This window comes from Patiria miniata, unplaced genomic scaffold, assembly GCF_015706575.1.
Source record: "Patiria miniata isolate m_02_andy unplaced genomic scaffold, ASM1570657v1 HiC_scaffold_10, whole genome shotgun sequence".
Taxonomy (NCBI): Eukaryota; Metazoa; Echinodermata; class Asteroidea; order Valvatida; family Asterinidae; genus Patiria; species Patiria miniata.
This window is the reverse complement of record NW_024037048.1, coordinates 10,284,895-10,294,016: the sequence shown is the minus strand read 5'-3', so window position 1 is coordinate 10,294,016 and position 9,122 is coordinate 10,284,895. Positions and strand designations below refer to the sequence as shown.

General features: G+C 39.5%; 1 long non-coding RNA gene across 1 annotated transcript in view; it reads right to left on the bottom strand.

The window, feature by feature from the left end:
• The window catches only part of LOC119737674, a 29,115-nt gene extending 20,076 nt beyond the window's left edge, over positions 1-9,039 (bottom strand). The window contains exons 1-3 of the long non-coding RNA XR_005272399.1: positions 7,977-9,039; positions 7,353-7,422; positions 576-674 (exon numbers count right to left, since the gene is read on the bottom strand). This is a non-coding gene — a long non-coding RNA (uncharacterized LOC119737674). The remainder of the gene's footprint in view (positions 1-575; positions 675-7,352; positions 7,423-7,976) is intronic.
• Between the last annotated feature and the right edge of the window lie 83 nt (positions 9,040-9,122).

Here is a 9,122-nt window from a genome sequence, read left to right as displayed (position 1 = left end):
CACATAGTATTTTTTTTCTTTAAAAATAGGTTAGAATATTCCACGTCCAGAGGAACTATTATTTTTCTGAATTGAAATGAAGCAATATTATTAATTCAATGTATAACTAGAAAGCACTCCGGAGAGCGCAAACCTCCGCCAAGGCTAAACTGACAATTCCTTCACCCTTCACCCAAAAGAAATACTCGCAGAAATAGTGAAGAATCCTCAAAAAAAATTCCTGGATCCAGACCCAGATCCGGATCACTTCCAAAAATCTACATGATTCGTACTTATACCAAGGATCACCCCTTAAACAATTTTCATGCGAATCCGTCCATAACATTTTGAGTATCGTGTTGACAGACAAACCAACCACCAACACCCCAACCAACCAACAAACTATCTAACCAACGGCAACCAACCAACAAACTAACCAAATCTAATGAAAACATAACCTCTTTGGCGGAAGTAATAATTCGGAGCTATGGAGGACAAAGGGAATTGTCAGTTTAGCCCTGATTTTAATCGATTATCAAGCGTCATTTTTTAAAAATTCATACATGAAATCGCCGTCGGGTGGTGAGAGCACGTACCTTTCAGACGAACTTGTTGCGAAATGTGGTGTGTTAGTTTGTCCGCCCATCTGATTATTCATCTCCACAACTTGACTTCAATCATCGGCAGCTCTCTTGCTATTAAGGAGAAACAAAGTGGTGAAAAAAAAATAAACAAGAACCTCGTCAGCCCAGATTCAAAGCTAAGGCGCGTTTGTCTATACAGTCGAACCCTGATAAAAAAAAGAGCACTGTTAATACAACATCCTGCTTATAACATGGAAAATGTTAGGCCCCAAGTCTTTGTTTTTCTTTGTTTTCCATCACTGTTAATACAAGTTACCTGTTATAACAATTTGTAAAGTCCCAAGGACCTTGATATAAAGGTGTTCGACTGTACTTCTAAATCTAAAAATGCTCAACCACAAAACATTAATCCTTTTGTAGGAATTCTTTTCTTTTTTTAGTTTCACACTTCGGTATTGTCAATTTTTGACTCCCTGCAGCCAGTACGGGAGTGAAAACCAAATTCCCGTAGCGAATCGCGAAACACAGTTTTTCCGTGTATTCACGGATCCTACACACAAGGATTAACGACTCGGCCAAACTCCTGGTTAGAAGCGTGATAACGGCCTGTACTGGTGGCAAATACCATGAATACTTTTCAACAAAGACCAATGCGCGCGGTGGCTTTCAGATTTGCAAGGCAATTCGCCCGATCTGGCCTCGAAGTCTGTCAAGCCAGCGAATTATATTTTTGAAAATTCATGAGTCTACGTTTTTGGTCATTATTGTTGAATTCTGATAAGTGATAACTACATAACCATGGTAATGCCGAGCACAATATCTTTAGCTTTAAGATGAACAATGAAACGTCGCTTTTGTTTCAACTTTCATCGGTTCGGCATCTTATCTCTCTAAAACTTTTTTAATAAAAGCCTAATTAAAAACGATAATAATTCATCTATGACGACAAAAACTGCACAATACCATCTGTTATATCCTGAAGTATTTATTTTTAAACAATTTTGGAACAATTAAATCTTAAATAAGGAGTAGTTTTGCTTACAGTTTTATGAATATTTCCGTTTTAGATGTCTTGCAAAAACCCAACACAATAGGACACCTGGAAAATTCGCGATTACGCGCCAACGGGTATTAATGCCCGTTATCACGCGTCTATCCAATTAAGGCAAGTCCGCTCAGTGCATTTTGTACTACTAAAGTACTAGGGCTCAGAACAGTCGTTTATCCTGGTGTCTAGGATCTGTGGTGTATTTAATGCATGGCGTGTGTGAGGAGAATGGTTGTTTTGATTTCACAAATGAAGCGTGGTCAATTGGGCCAAGCCGTCTGGAACCACATTGTACAGTGACAAAATGAATCTGTCCTTGTCAAACAAACCAAAAAGAAAACAGGTCCCTGGAGGAAAATGTGGAACGGATAAACAGGTTTCAAAAGTCTCAGATATTTATCGGGGAGTTAGGTTGGTGCAGTGGTTATTCCTCGCCTTCCGCCTCGGTGACCCTGGCTCGATCCCCGGCCAGGTCAACATGTGAAATGGGTGCTCAGTCCCCACATAATTCCGTTAGTTACGTAGGATATTATCTGGGTTGTCTTCCCCTATCTATAATATTAACATTTGACTATTTGTTCATTGGCTTCTCTCCACAGGTTTATTTTGGCGTCTATAACCTTACACAGGGCGTCCCAAAAAGCTGTGCAAGCAGATATCCTTTAATTTCTCATCTTGATGGAGCATATTAATTATACTCTTGTGTATGTTCGTCCAAAATGCCATGGAAATCCGTTCATGCAAACCAGAGATCTAACAAATTATAAAAGGCTATGGGTTTTTCACCCATTCCAAAAGGATGCATATACATCAGAGTGAAAAGGCCCATGGCAATCTGATGCCCTGATATCACTAACTGTGTAAATCCCATTGGAATGGGTGAAAACTCATAGCCTTTTATAATCTGTTAGATCTCTGGTTTGCATAAACGGATTTCCATGGCATTTTCATTGATTATACATAAAAGTATAATTAATTTTTCTCCATCCAGATGAAATACTCATGTTAAAGGGAATATACATCATTTGCTTTTGCTGTAATTTTCAGAAATGGATGGAATTGGGGGGTTGGAAATATATAGCAAATATAGTTACACTGACTTTTTTGAGGTTTTGGGTTCGAAAACGCTATAAAAACCAAGAAAAACGATCATTTTCCTGTAGTCTGGTTCCCTGACTCCATATAAGAAGAAACAGAGCAGTTTACATACATTGGGGAATTGTAAGGTCAGGGAACCAGTCTAGCTGGCTCGTACCCGTTTATAGGTTTGTAATCGATTGCAAACAAGTGCGATGGTCAATTGGGGCCAGTATTTGAAAAAAAGCCAGTTTTTTCCAACGCTGATCGGCCGATCAGCGTTGGAAATTGATACAAAAATACCACTTTTCTTGAAAATGACAGCATACCAGGTGCCATGATTTTACAGGATGCTTTACACTGTCATTCACTAACAGTCCAGCAAGGTATTTCAAAATGATTTGGTAGTTGTATTTTTTTATGTTTGCAAATGTTGTATTTTCCCTTTAAGCATTTTGTGAGAAATTAAAGGATAAGTGCCAGTTGTTGGGGGGTTTTTTTTTTGGGGGGGGGGGCATCCTGTACTGTACCGGGGAGCTTTAAATAGAAGAATACTTGATTTTATTTATAAAAAAAAAAAAAAAATTGAATTGATTAATAATTATGAAAAATAATGTTGCAACCTGACGCCACTTTTTTCTTCATATATCATCTCAATGAAGGTCATTCATTGCACAAATGTAGATAAGACATGAATCCGAAGACTGAGAAACATTTCCAATATTGTTAGGAAATACTTTGACAATTTTCTTGACTCTCCATAGACTTTGTACACACTCGCGGAAGTGGCGTCAGGTTGCAACATTATTTCCAATAATAAAAGTCAGTTGTACAATATTGTTATAAATATAACCACAAACATTCATCAATAAACAAGACTGGTATATTTGTAAACAAAAAAAAACAGCGATTCAAATATGTGTATTAAAAAAGAAATGAAGGAAATCTGGTAGAAAGATCAGGAATCTCAGTCCACAAACAACGTCATAAATCAGACGCATTTGGGGAAAGCCAACCCCAGAATTGATACGGCATTCAAGACCAGGTGGCGGGCAGTTGTACTCGGAAAATAATCGTCATAAATTATGCAGAGCTATGCTGACTGGCCCAGTTGTATGCAGTTGTTCCCTTGGTAGAAATTATAGCATTTTGATGATGGTTTTGGTCCATAATGCTGGTAGGTTATTATCGCGAGCGACGCTCATGAATATGCAAACCCTTAATATGCAAATTACAGAGCCGCCATTTTGAATTTCCCATGAAACGTAGATGCATCGAAATACCGCCTTATTTTAAGCATATGTGTTTGAGTTTGAATTTTGCCAATACAGTATCAAACAAATGCGAACAACAATTAACGGAATGCCAGACATAGAATGTGTAACCAACATATATTATATAGGTTTGGTTTGAAAGATACGATTTTCCACTTTAAAATGAGACATCAAACGTTCAAATCTGATAAATTTTGACAGAGCTATGAGTAATTCTCCAAGAGAGGTCAAACTGACCATGGGACCAAGTTTTCAATTTTAGGCATTGGGACAAAGGTAGCCTAAATTGCCTGTGTGTGGATATTTGCCTGGCCTTCAAAAGTGTTAAACACAATTCTAAACACTTTCTTGCTAACACCTCATGCTAAAATGTTTACCACGTAAACATGTTTACAAACTGCTAGCAAGCAATTGCATGTGAAATGTTTTCACATACCTTGTTTGTGAACCATGGACAGAACTTGAAAACGGTGTTTGTGTTCAAACTTAACTTGAAAAGCGTGATTTGAATGATTCTTGTACTAAAAGAAAGCGCTTTTGTGTCCTAGATTTTGAAAGTGCCACAGGCAAAACTTTATTCAAAAATTGGTCCTGCCATTTGGGTTTCGGTTTTTTTTTACTCACCCTGTATTGATAAGGATTGTCTTTTGACACCGATTTTGTGTGTACCGAGTTTGTGCCAAAAAATTTTTTGTGCTCCTTTCACTATTTTATTTTCAATTTCAACCCTTCTGCACTAGCGTGCCAGTCGACATAATCGCTCGGGACCCTTGCCCTCTCTATCCGTACTCATTACAAGTCGGTATGAAAGCCCAATTATTTCGAACACTGCACAATGACCGTTTTTCCCCCGGCCCGCCCGCCACCACCTCGTCCGAAGTTCAACAGGTTCAAATCACTAATAATGCTCGTGGTTTTCAGCTTAATACAAAATATGTATAGAAAGAAAGTTGTTGACTTGCCAGGGGTGTTTAGCCCACACAAAACCTCCAACACTTCGATCTGAATGTGTGTGGTGTGAAGCCTAATCCTCGAACCACTTCGAAGTTGAGGTTCAGTCAGAACACCTGAATTCAATTTCTTCTCTTTGGAATTTGGATCAAGCTTCGCTTTGTCGCGCTGCAAACAATAAGTGGCTCACAGGATTTTTTTCTGAAGGTTTTTGTTATTCAATGCATGGAGAAAGGAATATTGCCAGACGTGCCTCAGGGTGCTTTGTCCCCGAATTTCTGAACCCTTTTGATATCAGACGGGCACGCCGGACTTGACTGACTGTGAATTTTCTTATCAAGTGCCAGCTTTTTTTTCTCGATAGTGTCTGACCTACTTTTGTTCTGTATCCCGGCAATAAATCCCTCAAAACCGACCGAGGTTTGATTAGAAACGAAAGGGGGAACGAAGGGGCAACGCAGTTCAGTTGTTATGGGGCCAACATCTTGATTGGATTTTCATTTTTATATCACACCGCAAGAGAATGTTAAAGAAAATGTCTGTCTGGGGATTTGTTAGCAGTTCTCGTTTCTCGAATTGAAGTCTTCTTCTCAAAGACCCAGACTACTCAAACTTGTGCTCTTATTTCAAACTTATAAATCAAACTCGTTAACGGGAAATAATCAAGCCTAAATCACTTAAAACATAGCTGTCGTCTGCTAGTTTAAAGACATCTGGTTGTTGTTTTTTCTTTTGGTTATTATAAAATTATGTTTCATGCACTCCACTGTAAATCAAATCAAATTTTGTTTTTTCGTTCCAACGATTTCGATTTTCGATTGGACATTAACCATTGGCATAGCTCGTTCATTTTTAAATATGGTTGAGAATGAACTTAGATTTCCTTGTAAATGTATCTCCTGTGCTTAAAAGTATTCTTGTCGGCAAATGAAAAAAAATGAAATCAACAAAAAATGCAAGATAGACTTGTAGACTCCAAAACTCCTCAAGGTTCAGACTATATTCGGTTTATTTTTAATTTCCAACCGACTTAGCCGGTGGAGTTTCTAATTTCCTGCTGTAAGAGTTCGTCATGTAGACCCAACTACTCGCGCATCCACATTCCACATTACAATGTCAAGCGTGTGAGAATCGCATAACATGAATTGATCGGAATCAAATTTCTGGGGACTCTTAAATTAATGAAATGAATACTATAGGTCCCTGGGAGTAGTTCAAATCACAACAATGCTGTGCAGGAGGAACCGGAGACAGAATTTAAAGGTTAAAGGCTAGGAAAACATTATTAAAGATTTGCTGTCATCTTTTGCACTCTAAGAATATTACTCAGCGGATGGAAGTGCAGCTGTAGCAACTGAACAACTGCTTTTGTCCACCATTTATAAATGCATATGTGATCGTTTGCTTTTCATGCATTTTGTTCGCTCCCAATAATACCGCTCAATATCCACAGACGAATGTGTCAAAACTAACCTGTTGAAGTTTCAGCTCAGTGGATAAAACACTTTTTTCGAGAAAACAGTGGAGGAAAAACATACACAACCTTTTGATCATGAAAACCGATTTCGTCGATATAGTACGGCAGAAAGGCGATGGGATTGTGCCTTTGATGATACAAGCATGGCATTTCGCACACAGTCAGAGTATGTCATGACACAGATGCTTGGCTTTATAGGGCCGTCGCAGATTTGTCCTTTCAAAAAATCATAGGTAGCATAACAAGCAATGGCAGCCATTTTGAAAATTTTAGAAAATGCCTTGTTATTCTACCTTTATTTTTTTCAAAAAAGGATAATGAGAATGGTTGCTCAGACCCATTCAGAGACGCTCTTTCTTATAGACTGACAATACCCGTAAAATATGTACAGGTTTGGGTGTTTTCGTCTTAGTGTTAATTTCCACTCTGTCAGACTTGACAGGATTGGGTTAGGAAATTATTGATATGTTTCCGGGGGACCAATATAGTGGGTTGATCCTTTGGTGTGAAGGATTGTTTGGACATTAGGAAAATATTTCATTTCCTTTGGGGCGAGCGGGAATGCAATTTCGTCCAATTTGTTCTGCCGTACTCATCTACTCAAAAATAAAAATGACTTAAAATTCTTAGCAATTGAAGGGGGAAAAAAGAAGGATACACATTTTTTTTTACCCCCCATAATAATTGTCCCAAAACTCGCCCGAGTATTTATCACGCGAGTTCTAACGACATGCAAACCTGTTACAAAACTGTCCCGATCTTCATGACGGTGTCTGTAACAATGTCTCTCGTGTACTAAGAGAGACTTTACGTTTATTGCAACCTTGTGGGAAAGAGCTTCAACAGCGACCAACCTCAGAAATAACAGTCGTTAACTGTTGAGAAGAATCGAACCTCTATGTTGTCCTGGTTGCGTCGTTATTCAAACCAGAGTTATTTCCATCCATATCAATAAAACTTACCTCGTAAACTGGTGTCTTGAGTAGAAACCTGAAGAAATCTTGAATAGGCGGAGGTGTAGACAATTGGTCTCTGTGTAAAGAAGGAAAGCAATCGATGTATTGAGGGCAAATGACACGAGGAAAAAGAGGAAACTCTGGAGTTTTTGTGTGTATTCAGGAAAAATACAGAAAGGAGACAGAAACATTATTTACATTGAAGTTCCTCATACACGATTAACTGCGGAAGTACGATATGTTATTTTAAAAATTCTGAATTTCTTTTTGACGGTAATGAAAGTTAACTTAGACACATGAAATTTAGAGTCAAAATGTAATACATGTATTTCGATTCTGACAGTTCGGTGTGGTTTAGGAAGAGTCACTTCACTTGCAAAGACAGACAGATTAACGAAGACAAGCACGGTAATGGCTATTGATGCAAAGAAAGACAGTCGGTGTAGACCTACTGCCGAATATTTCAGTTTTTATAGATCACAACCGAACATTTAATTATTGAAGTTAACTTTCATCTTGTCCCATTTTTGTGAACATAACTATATAGTAAGAGTTCTACACCTTGAAAATCTACAAAGCTGGAAAAATATGAGTCTTATATATCTGCAACACGGGATAAAACCGACTTACCTATTTCCAGCGACTGACTTTTTCCACTATGTTAGTTACTCCCGTTGTTCGGGCTCACCCACTGCGGCCGCGTTTTGACTCTAACCACGGGGCGTCTAGACGCGTTCGACGGTATGATAAAAGCTGGCTTGTTCTGGCCCCATCTAGCGATGTCTGTCAGCAGTTGAACTGATGAAGCTGGCTGAGTGCGCTCCTTCCGTGAACTTGGGACCACCTCCCCTCTCCTCCTTAGGCAACCGGGGAGAAACAATTTCCTCACCGCGACCTCTTTGTTGCCCCTCCCGGGGTCTGCGGCATGAGTTTCAGGTGGAAGTGGGCTCGGGAGGCCCGGTGGTTCGGGCATGTCGGGTCGGCTGAGGGCACGCGGCCTGTGCTCGGATCAGGGTCTGAAGACAGAGTCTTCGATCCTGCAAAGTGAGCTGGATTCGCCATGAATTGATGGTGCTTATTTAACTGGAAATTGGGGGTATTTTATGATTCGAACGCCATTTTGCACTCAACGAGCAACGTTTGGAATGCCGAACAAGATGACGAGTTGGCTCCGCGGTTGAGTTTTTCAGACAGCTGTGTTTTGAGATGGCTGTGGCGATAAAATGCACTGCGAATATTTACTGCAGTTCCACAATTGTTTTCTTCAAAATGGTGGACATTATTGCAATCGAAATCAGATACTTTTGTCGTATAGGTTGCAACCATTGGCCAGTTTCTAAACACAGGGCGTTGTTTGCATGGTTAATCGTGATGCTCGGGACGAACAATTATTCTGCATCCAATTTGCATATTTTTTCCCCTTCCGCGTCATAAAGGCAAAATAGAAGCAATAATTCATTTTCATTTGTGGGTTTGACAGACCAAGGTTGGCGTGCAAAAACCGTCGTGTGGGTATTTGTTTTCAGAGGTTAGGCTACTTTGAATGTGTACTATTGTCCCCCATTTTTTTTTCCAAAAGGGGTCAGTTGTGAGCGTCGTGTCTTTCGGCGATCAACTGCGCGTGGTGGGAACGCCCCCAAAGATTGAACCACGATAAATCATCATAAGCGACAAGCTTACGTTAGTCAGGTGATTACTCCGTCATCACCTGCAACCAATGACAGACAGGGACTACTTTCTTGGCAGTGTATGACAAAATCTGCATAGTGTTGGAAG